At 41.4% G+C, this 20898-nt stretch overlaps 1 protein-coding gene across 4 annotated transcripts in view; it reads right to left on the bottom strand.

Annotated features, from left to right (window-relative positions):
• The window catches only part of LOC104962545 (contactin-1a), a 62583-nt gene that overhangs the window by 37001 nt on the left and 4684 nt on the right, over positions 1 to 20898 (bottom strand). The window contains exon 1 of one of the 4 annotated variants that reach the window (XM_010790994.1): positions 17950 to 18006. The exons of 1 other annotated variant lie outside the window; for it this stretch is intronic. The gene's annotated coding sequence lies outside the window, so the exon portion shown is untranslated. Of the gene's footprint in view, positions 1 to 3906; positions 4129 to 8954; positions 9142 to 17949; positions 18007 to 20898 lie in introns of those variants that run through there. 2 more of the 4 variants (XM_010790993.1, XM_010790995.1) reach the window with 2 other exon arrangements.

The raw sequence follows: 20898 nt of genomic DNA, 5'->3' as shown, positions 1-20898 counted from the left end.
AGTTGCACCCACGATGCACATTTTTAGAAAGAAGGTGACTGCCAAGATGGTGAAGGCTGAGTTACCCACCATTTCATTTCATTTTGATTTGTTCCGTTCATGGTATGCAAATCTTAATGTATAATAATCGTTAACAAAACATGTGTCTGTAAACACACCATTGACCGAAAAGGAGCAGGGAGAAAAAAATAATCTTATATTACCTGCCACTTTCTAAAAAATAATAAATAGAAATAGATGGTCTGTCCTTCATATTTCTTTTTCACATTCAAACATGACAGTATCTTAGGATAATAAGAGAAACACAAAAAATACTTATTTCCCACTTGACAGTTAACGGAAAGAAACAAAACAACAACACCAAAACATCACATGTACAAGGAAAAGTCCAATGAGCTTCTACAGCGGCTCTTTGGACACCTATGGTTGACAAGATCTATATTTTATCAAATCTTTGTGAGGTAAACAAAGGGTGCTGGATATAGCTTCATAATTCAACTTATATCGATCTTTTCATCCAACTCTCAGGAAGATTTATTTATATTTCCACAGTACCGTAGCTGGGCAGCATATTAGTGCTTATACTGAGCCACAGGATGTAGAATCCAATATTAATAAGGTTTGTGATTACTCCTCATTCTAAAATCACACATTTCGTGATAGAGCAGATAAGATTTAGTGTCATCACCGAAATGCTACTGGGAAAAACAAGCGAGACAGGGAGAGGAATATTGATCTGATTTAAATGAAGATGAAACATTGAGATATTGGGTGTGACATCATCTGTGAGAGGCAGGAGTGTGTTTGGTTTGGTTTCAGGGGCATGACTGTTCTCTTTGTAACTTTATTTATCCTTAGCTTGCTGAGAACATTTCCTGATTCCCATTCATTATAAGTATATACAAACATGTCATAAGTACATCAACTACTACTACTGCTATTTATCTAAAGCAGACAGGAAGTATGATAATTAGACTTTGCCATTAATAATTCAGAGACACATATTTAAAGCAAGTCTACCAGCCGAAAGAACATCTCTTTCTTACAAGCTGCCAAAACCTGTCTATTTTTAAAGAAAATATCTGCCACTAACTATACAGTACTTTCTCTGCGTACTTCTATACAACATTCTGCTCTGTGCAAAAAGCCAAAGCGTTCAAAAGTATTACTTTGAAATGTACTTTGACAAGATGTTCTCTTTAATGGAAAGCAAGGAATAGTAGGCACAAACCGCATCACATGTGAAGAGAGCAGACACCTGATATGACTACATACTGTGAGTGAGTTGAAATCCCAGGATGAAACGCATGCTGTGATCCCTTCAGTTTTTATGTTGAATCAGTGATATTTTACCACAAAGCAGTGGTGATACATTTATGCTTACTTATAATTTATTCATGACAAAATCATTGATTTTCATTCCAAAATGTGCAACACAGGCAGCCAGTGTGTCTCCTCAACCTGAGCTCTGAGATATGTTTCCTTCTGTGAGGAAAATCAGACTGGACTGGCTACGGACCAACCGGTTTTATCTCCCAGAAGACCGACAGAATGATTCAATCAACAGACATAGGCTATCCAAGCCTATTACACATCAAATAAAGCAGTAACCCCAAGACACACAAACACACACACACACACACACACACACACACATACACACACACACACACACACACACACACACACACACACACACACACACACACACACACACACACACAAACACACACACACAAAACTATACCTGCAGATAACGATGCTCTCTACACGCTTTGTGCTGCACAGGCCCCCTGTAGCTAAGCAGAAACTGGTTCAGAACTTAACAAAATAAATAACTGTATTTTTCAGATTGTAACAGCTTGATATATTCTGCAGTCAGAGTTGACTTTTTTTTCTTTTTAGCAATCTAGGACAGCAAATAGCAGAGCCATACAAAACATTTCTCATATTGGCTGAAACCCAATGTGTCTTATTCTTGAAAAATAAAAAGAGAAACCGTCCAATTATCTGTTATTATTCATAGAGAGATGTTACGACCCCCTCCACTCTACTGTTTCAGTTTTGTCGTCAGCATGAGCCACACCTGAGAGGCTTGGATAAAAAGCCGAACACCATCCCACACGAACGCTGACTCGCATACATACATTACTGATGACTTCATTTCACATTTGCTTGAGTCTGTTAAGTTATAAAGTATTGTTATCTTGTACATAAATCAGTTTTGTGGCATGTCTTTGTTGCAGCCGATGAGCCGGGCTGTAACATAGAAGGTAAAGAAAATGGTACAGTCACATTAAACATGGACTAATTGTGAATCCCTGTAATGAGAGACCCCTGCGACAAATATTTTGTAGGATTGAAAATGTTTTGTTATCTTTATTCATTTTCAGGCTGTTGTGCTCTATGCAATGTAATGCTTTGTTTGTCCCATTCCCCGCAACAAGACCTCATCTCCCTGAGGGCAGACAGTATCAGAGCCCGTATGGAGTATCAGTCGTGATGTAATCCAGCTGCAGTCATGGCTCGTTCACTGTGTCAGTTTGTCTCGGTCCCCTCCCTCTGTCTTTTCATTCTCTCTGTCTCTCACCCAATAGATGCAGCCGTGCTAATGTAAGCTATTTATCCCGACCCCTGCAGTCAACACAATGCCCCCTCAGGGCCACACAGGCTCAGAGACCTCAGCTGACCTGAATATCAATGACACCAGTCGCTCACTCCATGAAATCTGGACGGCTGTATGCATTACATTAACCCCAGATCAGATAATGTCTGAGGGGGAACAGCACACACGTGACTTGAATCAAAAAAAGATATCTTGCCTTTGATGTTACAGTGCAGATGTGTTTACTGTAACGCAATGAGGAAGCTATTCGCTGCAACCACACAGCAGAGATATGCTCTTTGATCCATCTGACCCTTCATATAAGCTAATGGATGTTGCCATTCACACAGAACCTAATACAAGTATTTCAAAGAGTGGTACACATTTTTCTTTAAAAAAAAAAGGAAAATTCCAAATGATCCTTTACAATACGAAAGATGCTACTCCAAAGAATGCAGAGCAGGACACTTAGATGCTACTGAAAACGGTGTCACAACATACAATTGTTTTTTTAGTTTTTATTTATGTAAATGTGATTAATCGTAAAACATCAATGTGTTGACCTTTCAGTGCAACAGTAATAAACAATGTGATACATTCTACGGAAGGATCAAACTCAAAAGAAAATCCCCAGATAAGAAATACTAAATGGTCTCTGAAGATTGTGACATCATGTATGATACATTGTGCCATATAGGCAAAGGTCAGAGGAGACTTCACTCCATAGAGAAAGAGTGCTCGGCTTAATTACTTCATGCGACATCTGTCCAATAAAGATATTGGCTTCTATAGTACAGCAGTGACATGCTTTCACTGGAGGCCGTACTCTCTGCTGTGAATAACTGTTATTACTAAGTGACAAGAGTTACACTTCATGTCAATCTGTACAGATAAGGAAGAAGGGTTCTTACAGTATAACGCCATTTGTTCATCCTGTATACTGAGAAAACAATCAATACCCTCCAGTTGCACAAAGAAAGGAATGCATTTACTCTGCATATAGCCACAACAAATGGCAAACAATAGAAAGATTAATCTAAATCGTCGATCCTTCCAACCAACACTTCCCATGCATCCCCTTATTGGATTAGGGGGTATGAATCCAACATTAGGCTACAGATTAACTTGACGAGCTGAATGTTAGGTGTAATCAGAAAAGAAGGCACAAACAGCATGCTTAATTGCGGTCAAGAGGAGGAGGTTACCAATTAGTCAGAAACAACCACCGCTCCAAGCTATGAGAGACACAGTAAGACAATCAGGGCATGGAGAGTAGTGTGACTCAGAGGCTCAGAGCTTACCTTGCTGTGGAGAGCTATCATGCCAGTGGCTATGTGACAAGATGAGCTACTCAGCCCCTCCACCATGCCTACCCTGCCAAGTGTCCTAAATACTCTGCTCCATTGTCTCCCTCAGAAATGAGCAGTGCTGCTGCTGGATGGGAGCACTCTCTCCAAGGTGCAAAGAGGAGGGAGGGACGGTGGGAAAAGAAAAGGCTAATTCCCCGAGTAGGACAGGGAGCCATGCAAATGGGCCGCCTGGAAGAAGCCTCCCTGCAGCGCTCGTTGGAGGGGTCTTCTCCCGTCACCGTGGCCAGGCTGGGGGATTTAATCTTTTAAGCCCTCCCACTGCACACACACACACACACACACACACACACACACACACACACACACACACACACACACACACACACACACACACACACACACACACACACACACACACACACACACACACACACACACACACACACACACACACACACACACAAAATAAAAAAACACAAAATATCCCTTTTCCACCAGCACCCCAACTTTAACCCCACCCTCCATTAGCCTGGCAGCAGGCCAAACGTATCATCAGCACTGTCGTAAACATCATCTGCTGTCGCACAGAAAGCCATACTGTATCTCCTCCTGGAACTGATGCCCATTTCTGAGGAGCTGAAAAAGGCACACAAATGCATGCCTTGCAAAAAAGGGAGTGCAATCCTGTTGTACAGCAACAAAGTGATGATAAGGGTGTTACTGGGATATGGAGGCTAACTTGAAAGTTGATATCCTTCTCCTAATCCAAAACACAATCTGAAGCTAATTGTCCTCCTTTTTATGTAATTCCCTGCTCCTATTCTGTCTGTTATTTCTTAATAAAGAAAGCCATGTAATAGCTCTTATATAAAGTTATACCCTCCATAAAGCAAATAAGACTAGGTCTACATTTACTTTATTGTGTTTATCAACATATAAACATTTTATAGACAACTACGGTAAACTAAAGAAACCCGTCCATTAAAATATAAAACAAAGGAGGTAGAGAAAAGCTATTCTTCAAGACACTGAACCCTACACATCTCCAGTGGAGCTACTAATTGGCTGACAGCAACATAACGATGTAACAGTCCGCTGAACCTAGCTGTTGTGAAGTGCTGTTGCTCCGTCCTAAGGACAGGAGGCAGCCACCCTTCTTGTGAACTGGAGTATGGCAGGGATTTGGTAAAGGGACCTTAGTATGGTCCACACAACCAGTTAGGTGGAGTTTGAGCAAGTCTGTATAAACACATGCAGCAGCATTTTTAACCAAACTATTTGGCATTGGTCCTGTCCGAGCCAGTTTTGACAACATGATCAATTGTTCAAGCTAAAAAATAAATAAATAAAAGGCTTTGTGCTGGGACAACAGAACACATAGCAATGCATTGATTCACATCATTGGATTTCATGGTGTTCAATCATGCAGAGGTCCAGATAACCTATAAACATCTATCTTACTAAGTAATGTATGTCCGGCTGGCGCTCTACGGAAAGAAAATACATCTTAAATGATCTTGATTCACTCCTAAGGACTTAAGTTATGTCATGGAGGGATTTGGATTGACCCAGACAGGAATGAAGAAGCATTAAAGGCAGAAAAAGAAGATCCTGTAGCATTATCTAAGGCTGTGAGTGAGAGTAACTTTGTGGGTCATTCAACTTACATAAGTGATTACAGAAAATGAAAGGGATTATGGAGAGCAAGTGGTGAGAGCTGCGTGATTTAGTGCTGAAAGCATTGCATTTGTATACTAAAATGAACCCAATAAATCTGTTACTTACAAATGTCTGCACTTAACCTTCAAGTGATCAAAGCTAATGGAGCAGGTCAAGAGAGCTGCAGCAGATGAGGCTTGAGACCAAAGCCAACCTAATGGCTTCCATTTAGATCGACCAGACAGACAAAAGTACAACTCTTTTCTTTTGGATAGCACTCCACTGCTATTCATTAAGCATAAGCTGCCTGGCTAATCAAAACAGTGCACATGAGTCAGAATCACGTGGAACAGAGGGCAGTGTCTGAGCAGAAGGCTTCAGTGCTCCAGCTTTGTTCTTTCAATAAAATGTTCCCAAGAATTCTGACTCGGCACAATCCAACCGCTGACAGGAATAAGAAAGGATCATTTCCTGCCTTGTGTCTTTTTTACAGAGAAGCAGCACACAGAGTGGATACATAGAGTTTGTGCTCGTTTCCCAATACCACTCCTACCACAACAGACAGAAATAGCGAGATAATTGTTGGTGTTTGTTACAGTTGGGAATATATGATCTGTGGCATCAGATGGGCAGGGATTTCTTCATTTTTGGAAAGTCTGCAACTGAGAGCTTATTGGATGTCAACTGCAATTTAGATTAGGGAAGTATTTCTGTATTTTGAAACTCATTCAATTTGATTCTACTTTTTATACTAGGACGCCATGAGATGTTCTCATATCGTGGCCAACTTTAGATGGGACAAAGTCATAGTAACTTAACACAAAAAGACAGAAGGTAGTCATTAAAGGAATATAGACTTAATATTATACCTGATACAGTCTCGTAAAAAACACAGATGTGACAAATGATCTAGCTTTGCTTATTATAATGTATGAAATAAAATAATGCCATACCCCATTCAACCTTATTCCCTATATCTATACGCAATGGTGGATGAAATGAATGATACAAGATAACAGCACATTGTTTTAAAGTGCACAGAAAGCATAAACGATAACATTTCAATCTCACACTTGATGAGTTTTCCATTGCCAAATTGGCTTTCAATTCATCAGATTAAACTGTCTGTAATTTGAGATCATAAGCAGTGAAATTAAAAATCATTCACCTCTTACCAATTATCCATTAGGAGATTCGATCAGCAAATGAAGATCAGTAGCTGATAAAGCATCTCACTGTGAAGTAAGGAAATCGCTATAATTACTGAAACTATAATATGTAAGGTTATTTGAATTATATTTGACAACGACGCAGGGCACGTGAGCATCATTTGTGGTTTGTCTTTTAGCCGTCACAAAGCTGCCATGCCCTGGTTCCTGCGCCCTATGATCACATTTGATGTGGTATTGCATGTCAGCAGTATAATGACACTGAATGCATGAAAGGAAGAACAGAAATATATATTCAATGACACTCTTCATAGCTCTTATGAGCATTTCTTTTACTCAAACTGAATTTCTATAGAGAATTGAGGTTTCTTTTGAATTCAATACGTTGGCCTTCATTGTAAGTTTTACCATCAAACATGCAGTTGTTGAACATATTTGACTTTTATTCTCACAAAAACCCTCGTGTTTCTTTAGCTCTGATCTGGTTCATGTAGATGTTTGGGTGTCAGAGTAAGTAGCTCAATATGTAGTGAACTGTCACCACAAGTTAAGATTAGGTCAGTGAATAAGGCCTTGTTTACGTGCCACACTCGAATAAATTAACTTCCATACGGCTAATAGGGCTTTATTGCTGCTGTTTGCAGTTGATTGATAATAGGACTCGCACGAATACAGTCTTTTAAAGGCTTGAGTTTAAGCCAACGCAAATTGGCGCTGATTGCCCAGATCTGATCCTTACTTTGTCTAAGCCTTTTATTGTTGCTCAATGAGTTAGTCCTAGAGAATAGAAGCAGACAAGCTGGCCAACCTGTGACTTAGGAGAAGAGCCTCCATTTGGTCCAACCTGCCCAAAGAGCTTTTGTGTGCATGTTAATATGAGTAGCGCTGAGAGGTTTGTGTGAATGAAGCTACCTTGAAAGGCATTCAGCTCTCATGGCAAAGCTTTTTTTACAAGTCAGCTGGGGAATGGGGTAAGGAGTGCAGCACAATTGGATTACTTTGATTACTTGATAGGGGAGAGAAAACAAAAACAATATATTTCAAAGGTGTGTTTTTTGGCATTTCTAACATGCAAAAAACCCAGAAGTGTTCACATTTTTGCACAAAATTCAGTTTTCATGTCAAACCACATTACCTATAGTAAGACGGTATAAAGAAAATGGGTTTCTGGGGCCTTTAATTGGCAGCCACATTCAAATTCAAGCCAAAGTCTTTTCACCTTGGGTTAATATGCAGTTTGCTCATGTGGCTGAAAAGGATCCATCTATAAACATAACCTACTGATAATAACACCTTATGCATATGCAGGGTTGGCTTTTATGGTATTTTTTAGAGGCACAGAGGCTGATTTCTGAGTGTAAGGGGGAGCATGTCATTCTGCGGTTGATGGCATAAGCCCAATGACATCAAATTATGCTAATAAAGTCATTACAGAAAGGTCATAGAGACTCTCATCGTATGGTGTGAAGCAGCTTCTGAACTGGAAGAAAACCATGGCCACGAGCGACATTTCCAACACCGTTCAAGTACTTAAAACCTACAAACACAACATACATGGATGAGCAATGCACATAGGGCATAACATTATAGCAGCATACATGATGATTAAGCTAGACCGTTATTTGCATTAATAGGCTAGACTGGGCATATAGGACAAATAACTCACTACTTATGTGTTAGTCGTGCAGTAGTCATGTATGCAAAAAAGACGGAAAACAAGCAATGAATATTTAACTAATGGCTCTCTTGTTGGCTCAAACATGTGCAAGTTATGCCTCAATTAGGAAAAATGTAAACATGACTTGCATGATGCACAGAACAGAAAATACAGCACACATGCTGGGAAACCCACCAATCATTTCTTTTTAACAACCTATAACAGACATATGCACAGTGACCAGGCATGCACACACACATAGAGCAAGCATACAATGCTTCAATAGGCTTTCTCCTCTCAGTTCTGCAGTGCTGAGGCAGGATGTTTCATTCTTAGAGGCAGATAATGAGCTCTTCCCTCTGCAGAGGACAAAATGACAGAGCCAGCAGAGTTGGGTTGTGCTGCAGAACACCCCTGGCATACACATACAGTAGACACACACAGTTTACAATACCCCAAAACGAGCTAGCAAACTTCTCCACCCTGCTCTGGCTCCTTCACACAGCACACGCACACACACACAAACCAAACAGCGAGCCCACCGCACTACCCACCTCTGTCCCCGAGCACACACCCTGAGGTGCAGCTTGCACCCCAACACGCCTGCAGCCGCAGTCCTGCTAGCGTTGGGTTTGGCAGCCGTGGAGCCGGCTGTATATCTCTGCTACAGTTTGCCTCAAGATAAACTGCAAGTCTGCTAGTGCTGGTTAGCAACTGCTGCTCATGGCATCCTGCCCCCTTCTATCAGAGCCACTCAGCGGCACAGGAGCCCTCTCCATCACTTACACACAAATGCACACTCACATAAACATTTAGCTGTCAAATCATAGGGCTCCCCAGCTGTGACCTCACAACACAATGGAGGGGGAGGAAAGAGGAAAGTGATGAGAGAGAAAGAGAAAAAAGGGGAGGGGGCTGGGGTTGCATGTGCGAGTGGTTACAGGGTATATGGCCAGAAAGCATTGCAGCCACAGTGAGGAAGAAAACAAATGACAGCAAGGACAGAGAAGGAAGAAGCAAACGGTATGCACCATGGGGAGATGTTGCTGCTGTGAGGAGCAGAACAAGAAAAATACATAATACAAAAAGATGCAGGGGTGAGAACAGACTAACGGAGGGAGGGAAGAAGACAATTTAATTTAGAATGCTGTGTTGTCTGCGTCCATCCCCTCAGCTGGAAATAAACATTACAGCCGCGCTGCAGGAACAGCAGGAGCCAGCCAAAGAGAAGCAGCTGAGCTATAACAACACAAAAACAGCTGCAAGGCTCCCTGCTGCAATCTTCACCTTCATCCCCATCTTCCTCTCCCTTTCTCCTTTTGTGCACCAGCTCTTCCTCCACATTTCCACTTCCTGTATTCCCACCCTCTTATCCCCCTCTTATGGCCCTGTCATTCTCCTGCTCTTTTTTTCCCACCCCTTACACTCCTCTCATCCATAATGGATAATTTGGAGATATCCGCTTCCTGTAGTGGGCCCCGTGCCCCAGGAGCCCGTCAGCCTGTATTGATTCCTGCACCAGAGGAGTCATCAAGGCATAGATAATCAGGTTTAGAGTCACACAGAATTTTCTGCATCCTTGGGGTGTCAGTCCATCTTCTCTCGTCATCTCTCTGTTTTGTCCAACTCAACATGCATACGAATCCCAATACAGGTTGGTCAATTAGCTAATATCCAACCTGGAAGTGTATTTGCAAGTATTTACGGGAGGGGAAGACATGGGGAAAAGATTGAGCGAGAGAGAGGATAGTGAGTTTTTAGTAAATGTGAGGTTTTTATGCGTGTCATTTTCACCCAGAAGGCAGTGGCGGTGTTACACAACAAACACAGAAGAAAAACATACAATTGTGTACCACAGAAATTCTGTCTCCATTAGCGATCAATGTGTGCCACAGTCTGACGCATGTCGTGTCACTGAGCGCTACATTAGGGCTCACTAAACTAGAGCTCTGCCCTATGCTGTGGCTAGCCTGCCCCTCCCTTGATCCAGGCCTTCATATATAGGTCAACATTGGCATTGAAGTGACTGACATGTCTCAGAGGCACAATGCTGCTCTTTTTAGGACTGGACAGACAATCACTTATGCCCTGCAGCATTAGCACACAACAATGTCCAGTACCATAGGAATAAAACACAAATATATTGCTCACTTAAATTGACATGTTCTACTGGGTTAGGAGCCTTTAGAGGAAGGGTCAGTGAGTTCTCCTCAGTACTTCAAGAGGCATTGCATCTTGAGCCACATGGGAGGGTGTCATTAAATAGGGCAATGTTCATGCTCGCTGAACAAAACACATACAATGTAAAGGAGGCGGCTAGATGCAAAGAGACAAGAGGAAATATGTCAAGAAAACAACTTTTCAAGCCGGTTTGATGAGCTGATAATAGGGTAATGGTAAATGATATATATTTCATCTCTTTTTATGCTACAGCTTCTTATAGTTATATTTATGTATAAGGCTCAGCTATTGATACATTTATACCATAGTGGCTTTCTCTTTACAACAAAACAGCAATATATTTTGTGATATAGTACATTTTCTGTGCACAACAAATGAAAAAGCATTTATGGATTTTATAAATTAGCTTTGGCCAGTACATGCAAACACACATTTTTTGGATAAACAAATACCACAGCAAGGTATAATGATACAACATACTTTATCCGTTAGCCTATTTATATATCCTAAGTCAATTGATTTCTTAGTCCATTGAATGTCAGAAAAAGTGCCTTTTTTTACAATCTACAAATAACAAGAATACAAAGTGATATTTCATAGGAGGTTTTGTTATCCAGAAAATATTCCCATTTTGAAATTTGAAATCGGTACATGTTTGCTTCCAAAGAGGGACGGGATCTAATGTCTCTTCAGCTGACTTGCACTCACAATGCAGCGCGCACATACAACTAATACACACCCACGCCCTTATTCCCTCGCCCATTAGTTGCTGGACTTCTCTGAAAAACCACATAAATCAAGCAGTGTGTGGAACAGAGGAGTGTTTGGTTTGACTTTGTGTCAAACCACTGTGGAGGAAAGTAAAGATTACAGCCGATCCACACTTACAGTAGCTCTGAATCTGCTAATAGTCCCCACTTAAAAACTCCTCCGCTGAAATCTTCTCATCTGCAGTTTGTTCAAACAATCTTCTGAGCAGACGTAGATAATGAAGACAGAATAGCCCAGAGTTTAGATGTACACCGGCACTTTTATATGATTAAGCTAAAGGCTTCAATGTACAGCAATAATGAACAGACAGCCTTGTGTTCAGTGTACACTTCCATTAGCTATTGTAAGAGGGAAAGAGATCATGTTTTGTTTATATTGTGCATGTTTGCATTTGAGAGCTTTGCAAAGAGAGAGAGGGAGAGTGTCAAATCTCAAGGACAGTGCGAGACATAAACGTGGGACCTGGGCTCTTTGCTGCCTGTGACCTTATTTGCTAATTAAGTGTCAGACCTATTTTTCCACTCCAGAGAAAGAATCTCATATATTAGGGGTGAGATTGCCAGAAGGCGATGGGAACACACATTTTGCTACTGCTGGCTGGCTCCTCTGGGTCCCCTTCTTTGCGTGTGTGTGTGAGCATGTGTGTATGTGGATACAAGTCAGCAGTATCATTATGCTACTGTATAGGCTGCTCTTGCTCATGAATACTGCATAAAGCTGTGAATACAGATGTAACAACACAGTATAAGGATGCTAAAATGTCACTTTTGCTGCCAGGGGTGTTGACTCCAGTCATCTGTTTCACACAGCACAGCTCAATCTGAATCCTTACACAAATCGAGTTAAAGAATAAATCAATATTGTGATAGAGGATTACTAATGGCAAGGGACCGTTATTTTAATATTGAGACATTTTGAATGTTGACATGTCCAGGTATTAAGGCAGCGTTCTACATGTTTTGCATATATTTTAGCCCTGTCAATGCATAATAATTACATTTAAATCTATGCATAGCATATGTGACACTACAAACTAATCCTGACCCCTTTCATTCTAATGAAACAGAATGGAAGTGAACACCAGGCTGCCTTTTCATTACTGCTGAACATCAAAGCATTAACCTAATCATAGAACAGTGTCCATTGCCAGATAACTTCCCACTCTTTCCTTTACCTTTTCATAAGCACCATCTCAACTCTGGGCTATTCTGTCTTCATTATCTACGTCTGCTCAGAAGACTGTTTGAACAAACTGCAGGTGAAAAGATTTCGGCGGAGGAGTTTTTAAGTGGGGACTATTAGCAGACACAGAGCTGTACGTGTGGATTGGCTGTAATCTTTACCTTCTTCAACAGAGGTTTGACATAAAGTCAAATCAAACAATCCTCTGTTCCACACACTTTTCTTCAGCTCTCTCAGAGAAATCCAGCAACTAAAGGGTGAGTGAGGGAGTGTGTGGGTGTGTAGTGTGTGAGCGCTGCACTGTAAGTCAGCTGAATAGACAAGTGTTTCCCCGCATCAACACTTTGGTGGACTTTTCACCAGCCCGCAATATTGATTGTAAAAATGTATCTTCCGAGCAGATTGGAATAATATGAGAAGTGAGTCAGTCAGTGATGGTCACAGGCCAAACGAGATGCTTTTCACTGCAAGAGATACAGCAAAGTATTTGAGGAGGTGGGCGAGCCACCAGCTAATCATTTACATTTATAAATCAATTCACTCGTGTGTTAGGATACACAGGTCCTGAGAAATGGAATCCATCAGGAGATAAATCGATGTTCGTCAGTAAAGCTCAGGTAAATCTGAGTCAGGGCGGCTGGAACACAATATCGATTAGTTAATACCGGGCTGATACCCCGGTTTCATGGCACCACATAATTAGCACGATTACAGAGGAAGCCTCCTTTCTCTCATTACTTATGTTTTCCATTGTTTCCCACAAAGAAAGGATAAGTCTGGGTTTATTCTACACTTTACTTATTGTTAGCACAGCCCGAGAAAAGCCTAAAAAGATAATGTTTACTTTGTGTATACCCTAGCCAATCTGTGGCTGTCAGCCCGAGCCCATTTATTCCCACTGAATATAAAGATTTTATATCTTTGACCAAGTTTTAACCTGGTCAAAGTTATATAATTTCAAAATGAAAAAAAGCCAAACCGAGCTAAACACGGTATTTTTGGCAAATAAAATGACTAAATCAAGTTTTTTTAGAGGTACTTTCAAGCTGTGTACTCGTTGATATATGATGTTTTCACAGTAAGACAATGTATGCGGCATACCAACGTTTGAATGTTTATTTGAGGCAATAACAATAAAGTCTTAAATTCCTATGCAGTGGGCGCCCATATTTTGACTGCTGAGAGTAAAAACTAGTATACACATTCTGAAGTCTTAGGTTTTTCTTTTCCATAATCAGTGTGTTGCTGTATGTTTGCACAAGAACCATGCGTCTGGATCCGCCCAACACCCAGACCCGCAGCTTCACTCACATTATCATGTCAAAGCTCATAGCTACAAACAGACTGTCGAAGAGCAGATGAAAACAGAGCCATGAGAAAGGCAGCAAGATTTATGCCTGCGCTGGACGTGCTGAAGCTTTGGGAGCGATGATTTAATTTGCAGAAGCCAGTGTGGCTGTTACTATAACTCCCCATGCCTCTGTAGCTTTGATGCAACGGCAGCCCTATTGCCAAGGGTAGTGTGGACCAATTTGCAGCTTTAAGAACTTGATAGCAAGGCTACACAGATATTAGTTTACTCTTGATATTTCATATTTTAACATTTCTCTTCAAGGCAGTTGTGTATGGATGACACATTATTTCGGGAAATGAGAAGGAGAGAAACAAATCCCCTGCCACTTGGTCTCTGGACAGCTTTGGTGCCTGTCTAGAATATGTACAGACCACACAATGTTTATGACAACATAATACCAGATCTCAAGTGCACCAGACACATAGTTGTTTACTTTGGTAACAAATTACTTAGCGAATTCATTAAACCAAATCAAACTCAATGAATCCCCAAATGAAATGTCATAATTCCAAGTTAGTTAGAGGGAAGTAAACACCCTACGATCTCACTGATAAATAAGTAATTATGTTGTGACTGAGGAAATATAATTAACACTAAGGATCCTCATTGCATTTATAAGATGTTGAGCAGCATTAGAGATTTTCCGATACTTATGCAGAGGCACTCTGGGGCTGAAAGTTCACACAAGAGGCTCAGACACCTCCTCCAGAGTTGAAAGCACACAAGACAAAGGCTGCTCTGTGAATCCATTGACTGCCATACTGTATCAGTGTGCCAGTGCTTTTAAGCAGTGCCATGCATATTCATGCCTGCCCATCAGGAAGTCTTCCTCCACTTCTTGTGCCACTGCAAGCTCCACAGTCCCTCTCAATGGGTGCATTTATGTGTAAAATCATATTCCCCTGTTATTTGGCACTCAAGTTCTCCTTGAAAAGCTGCATTTACTATTTAAAACTGTCAGCATGAGCTATTATTTAAATTGCCAGAAACCTGAGTATGACAGCGGGCCAAGATATTATTTGCCGATATATTACAGAGTGTGAAAAGACTATCCAAGTAATTGTTTCTCCATTGGAGGTTTCTTTGTATTAATTAAAATATTCTGTTCTTTTTAAGTGCAGGGATATTTGCAGGATAAACACTCCATAGGGACCAGGCCTTCCACATGTATACGTTCACGTCCGGAACACTGTGTCCATGTCAACAGAGCCAGTCACCTGTGTTTACTGCTGAGCACATGGCCACAGTCAGACGGCCGGTTGGAGAGCAGTGTGTGTGCCGACTGACAATGAGCACAGCCTGGGCAAAGACCTGAGTCATGTGGTGATTCTTAGCCAAGTCACACCATGTGATCATGGCTTATAAGACAGAACAGGTGCCCACTTAAAAAAAAACAGAGAAAAACAGAAGGAAAAAAAAGTCTTTCAGTCATGATGCCAGACCCTGATCTAACAACTCTTTACAGTAGATAACTCTGCGACTATGATAAGGCTGAAGTGCTCTCTCTTTAAAGATTGACATTTGCAAAACTAAATCGGTATGTCCTGACATTATGTCTGTGTCAGACGCAGAGGTGTGTGGGAGCTTTATGGCATTCAGATCACAACGTTATCATAAGGAAATCATCTCTCCACAGTTATAAAGCTGTTTGCCCACAATGCAGTCTGAGTGCTGCTGAAGACACGGGTCTGATAACAACCCACGCAGATACACGGTTTACAGCATTTCCAATCAAGCTTGTGTTCTTCACAGTAGCAGCAAGGGAGCTAATGTAGGTTAAGAGACTGTTCATATATTATGCTGCAAATAGATGCTTTTGCTTGAATGCCTTAAGAGTGTACTCACAGAGCCCCTTCACCTACTTCTTGTTGACTTTTATTCACGCAACTGCTTAAGTAAAACTGTAGCACCAAGCATTCATTTAATAACTTTTTTTAAAGTCTATATTTGTCATGATTCTTGCTGCCTTACTTAGCAACTACTGCTATGAGACACTCAACACATGTATATCGTCTACTTACCAAGCAGATCTCATAGTGCATGGACTTAGCTATAAATATATATATCGTACCATTAAATTGTTGCAAAATGTCCATGTGCATGTGGCCTAGCTTCGCTAAAATGTAATCTGGCCTCTCTGCTGGTTGCCTGGCAACTTCATAGTGATTACAGGAATTCAAAAAGTCACTGACCCTGCCCAATAAATAGCCTTTAAACACAGTATTGTCAAATTTAGACTTTGTTTTAATGTTTTGTTTTGCTTTGGACAGAGCCTGGCTTTTTCCCCCTGCTTCCAGGCTCAGCTAAGCTAACCGGGGTACCTGGCTCCAGCTGCAAGCTCTCAACAGACATTGCATTAGAGTGTTATCAATCATCTCAACGTTCCACAAACTATTTATCTAATAAGAAGTGTATTGACATTGTACTGCAATGTTCATCCATTATACTACTCTCTTTGAAAAATCTATGGGAAATGTGATTCATATGTCATTTATCTTCATGTAGGCCTACAATGTATACAGTTAGTTTGTGCATTCCTTTTTTGCAACCTTTTCATTTCACTGTACCAGAGTCAATTTATAATCTAGTTGGATGGGTCAATGTGAATAACATCAAGTGCTCCAGCAGTCTCTAAACACACAGTAGTTTTCACCCCCTTCAGTCATATAGAAGAGCAGTGTTTTGCCTTGTTGTCCTCTGTTGAAGGGGAATTAAGAAAAATACCCCCCCTCCTCTTTCTATCCATTGTGCATGTGTGTGTGTGTGTGTGCGTGCGTGCGTGCGTGCGTGCTTGTGTGCGACGCTGTGCCCTTCGCTCCTTCTGTCCTCTACACACTACGGCCCTGTGTGAGCAGCATGAGTGGAGCTGTGTGTTGCAGATAAGAGTCATACTGTAGTACTGCAAAGGAGGGTGTGTGTGTGTGTGTGTGTGTGTTTGGAAAGGAGACAGGGAAAAAAATGATTCAGTGCCCTTTTTCACAGTCAGATTCACCTCTGGATGCCCTTTCCTCCACTCACTGTCCTTACACCTTCTTCATGAATAATCCAACCAGATACACTGGCCGCTACTACGGGCACATTTCAACACCAGGCCCACACAGCGTATGGAGGTTTGCCTTGGTCCAACTGAACAAATGTCATATTAATATGCATGCATGGCTTCTTTTTCTCCATAGAATAATGTGAGTTATTTCCATCGAGCAGGGAGTTGATGCTGTGATTGCTAGCACCTCCCTCAGTCTAGACAGCCAGTAATGAGAATAATAAGGGGTGTTGTGTTGTTCCCTCACACCTTCATTATCTGCTGCCTCTTTACTGTTTGTATACATTTCTCTACAGTGAGTCTACGAATCTACATGAGATGAGAAAAAGATCTGTAATTAGTAAGCTGGTATCCCATACTCTCCCTGTGCTTCTTTCGCGCCCTCGACCTCTCTCTCTCTTGGCTTCAGTACGACTTGCTCAAGCATTAGTGTGACTCATGGTCGCCCAATTAAAACATAGAGATGGACTACATGTGTTATTTTTCACGGGGTAATATTAGCCACTTCTTCTTGCGGGCAATTTTGCTGTTTCTAAGTTAAATCGTGAGGATCATTTGAGCAGCATGAATTAGCAGATTGCAACAAAAGCTCCTGCAGCTACAAACCAAGCCAAGGAAACGAATCTGCAGAATAATTAGTGCACAAATCTCATGCATAAGTCAGCCAGACTCCCTCCGAATGCTGGGTTCAGATCTGAATAATGATATGCCATCCGAAAAGAACAGGGACGTTTTAGGGTAGTTTGTCGGAAGCTATTAGAGCTGCAGTATTGCCCCACTAGCACTTACAGAAAACATGACGCAGATTGTTTCATCATCTTGTGAGTTTGTGAGCCAGATGTGACAGTATTTCCTAACGATGCAGCTGGCGGGAGTACACTGCTTGGACTGGAGAGGCCTACATTCTTTGACCTCTTTTATCCACACTCGTTAGCAATGCAACAAGAGGGGTTGATTTGAGACCTTTTGAGAGGATCCCAGAGAGAACAGGTTTGTTAGTGTGAAACGGAAAACCAACCTGTTTGTCGTGCTCGCCTACAGCGAATGCTAATGTTGCCCACATCAATGGGCTCTTCATGTGGCCATGCAGCCCTGAGCCCAGTAGCTCGGAGGCTGACCAGCGCCACACAAACGAGAGCCAGGAGAGGACAGCGGCGGCCCGCAGCCCGGAGCCGGCACCAGCCACATCCTTTATTTCTGGTTACACTGATCTAAGGAATGAAGGGAAAGCTCCAAATGTTTTGTTTTTTGACGTTTCTCATTATACCCCCAAACCCCCCCCCACTTTCTCTCTTCATCCCTTCACTCTCTCTGTCTACATAGCCAAAGGGTTGAAAGGAAGAACAACAGGCATTTTAAATAAGTGTTGAATCAATACAGACAGGCTGCAGCCAGGCTCCGGTCATTATAAGCAGCATTAATATACAATCAGCTTGCCTCACACAACGTTATAACTTTCTATCGATCTGTCCGGGAAAAGACAGCATTCACTGAATGACTTTAAAGTACAGAGCATGCAACATCACTTCAAAAAAAATGTTATCACCAAGTAGTGATATCATTGGATATGTATGGACAAAACTGTGTGGCAGAGAAAATCGAAAATCGAAGAAAATGTGATATTGAGAATAATATGACTATGGGTGGTCTCAGCCGAAGCACTGCAGGTAAACAAACAGGGAGCCTGAATAATTGCCAAAGCAAGAGCACTTGCTTTGGCCCCTAGTGCTATGCTTCCCCTCTCTGCCAAGGGTAATGGGATTTCTTGGGTTTAAATGCACTTCACTCACTCTGTGGAGCCAGTAGGAAGCTAAACTATTGATCCACAAACAATTTAGCTGTCCGGCTGTCCAGAGAGAGGGAAAACAGGACGCCCCTAAATGTATAATGAGACTTCCCAAGAGCTCGGTGTGCTCAGTATTCGCTCCACGTGCCAGGGGGCCTTCGGCTTTGGGCTCTCTCCACGATTAGCCTTCTTTCCCTACACTTTTCACACATACAGTCCCTCCTTCAGAAGGCTAAAGGTCAGCCAGCTAAAGAACTAGTATGCTTCTCACCAAGGACAATTGTGATTACCGGTAGTATAAGAAACCCTTTGATCCCCCGTCTTTCATTATTTTAAACACTGGTGGGGAGTTCATCACTTTAGTTTGGTATGCTATCCCAGTACCGGGCTAGAGTTGTCAATCATATACAAGATGCATCATCACTATGAAGCAACATGTGCTGGGATAGCATGAAAAACAACATATGGTAACTGAAAGGTGATGGTGTAAGCTGAGGAGCTGGCATGATGATGAACTAGCATGTTTGTGAAGTCGTGTTCTTGTCTACCACAGATGCTTCCGGCACCATAGCAACAGGCTTTATTCACAGGCCCCAAGAGTGGCCTGGCCCCAATGAGGAAGACGCTTTGCTTCTACCTAATTGGACAGTTCCTTGCACAATTGGGCTTGTTCTTTGTCCTCAGCAATATACGATTACAATGCAAGCGGGTGAACTACAGTAAGCGCCCACGAGCCCATGATGAACACAGATTAAACAGGATTAAATCAAAACAATGCAGCATATTTCTAAGAATATGAATGACGTACACAGAGGTAATCTAATCTTCAAAATGATACTAAATACTAGCTTTTCGTGAGGAGATTATGGAATAAATTACTGTCAGCGGGGATATAGCTGTATAGGTTGCATCAGAGGTGCCTATTTTCTTTTCTAACCTTTCATCATCCTTTCATCATCCTTACAATTGTGCAACTTGCTGAAAAAGTCTTCATAAACAATGTCTCTAAATCAATATGATCTGGACTGATGTGCATAACCTTGTTTTGGAATGACATAAAAAGGAACAAAAACAGACGGATTCACTTTTTTAAAAAAGTTTTCTGGTTTGGCTGAAACTCCCAGGGAACAAATAAGATGCACGCCACTGATTTTCAAGTTGCGTGCAAATGGAAGTCATCTCTTAAAGGACCAAAATAGCAGATAGTGACTGCACAGCTTCCCAACAGCAGCGTAAACAATGCATCCTACTGTTCCTCTGAAGGGGCAAAAACAGATGGCTCAAGGCTCCCTTGTGAGGAGTCAGTCCACTGAGTGTAATACTATATCTGCTCATGAAATGTTAAACAAATACACAAGAGGTGATCCGACCCTTTGAGGAGTAGTTTAATTAAGACCCATTCACATTAAGATGCCTAAAATGGACTACTTAATTAGGGAAAACTGTCCTTTGAACTTGCTCATCTTGTAGTGCTGTCCATTTTACTGCGTGTCATCATTAAAAACAAACTTCTTTCCTACGAGTTCACAACACGCAAAATGCAATGAACTGTTTGATGAGCAAATCGCTCTAGATATAACTGCAGAAATGGAATGCATCCCAGGGAAAACACGATACGGTTTGGCCCTGGTAATAAGCAAACAAACAGTTGTCTGTGCAGACATTGTAATGAAGGAAGTCAAATATTATCTGAAAAAATGTAAAAGGATCATGCTGGTAACCGACAGATTAACAGGCGAAGGGCACACATTAGTAATCTCCTTCTAATTGAGTTCATAAATCCCAAAAGATTGACTTTGATTATAAAGTCTAAAAATATCTCGGGAAAAAAAGGAGCAGCGAATCAGAGTAAAGAAGAGAAGTCTTGAGAATATAACCTAGTTACAGATTTAAATTCTTCTTTATAATAGCCCAAATAACGTCTTTGAAAACTTAACCTGTACATCAAACACATTAGACACACACAGATGGCTTGTGAACCAATACATAAATTATTCAGTAAATCAATCATTTCCGCTGTTCATCAGTGACTTCTTATTTTCAATCTTTTTCAATATTATTTAAAATGTGATTTGAGGAGTAGAACTCTTCAGTTGTGTGAAGCTGACCGTTGAGCGGCCCGACCAAGCAAGGAGGCAGAGGCAGAACGTCCAAAATACAACCCGGTGTGGGCATTTATTA

Source organism: Notothenia coriiceps, unplaced genomic scaffold (assembly GCF_000735185.1).
Source record: "Notothenia coriiceps isolate Sejong01 unplaced genomic scaffold, NC01 NC01_scaffold00034936, whole genome shotgun sequence".
NCBI classification, from domain to species: domain Eukaryota; kingdom Metazoa; phylum Chordata; class Actinopteri; order Perciformes; family Nototheniidae; genus Notothenia; species Notothenia coriiceps.
Note: the sequence above shows the minus strand (reverse complement) of the source record. Positions and strands in the feature narration are given on the sequence as shown.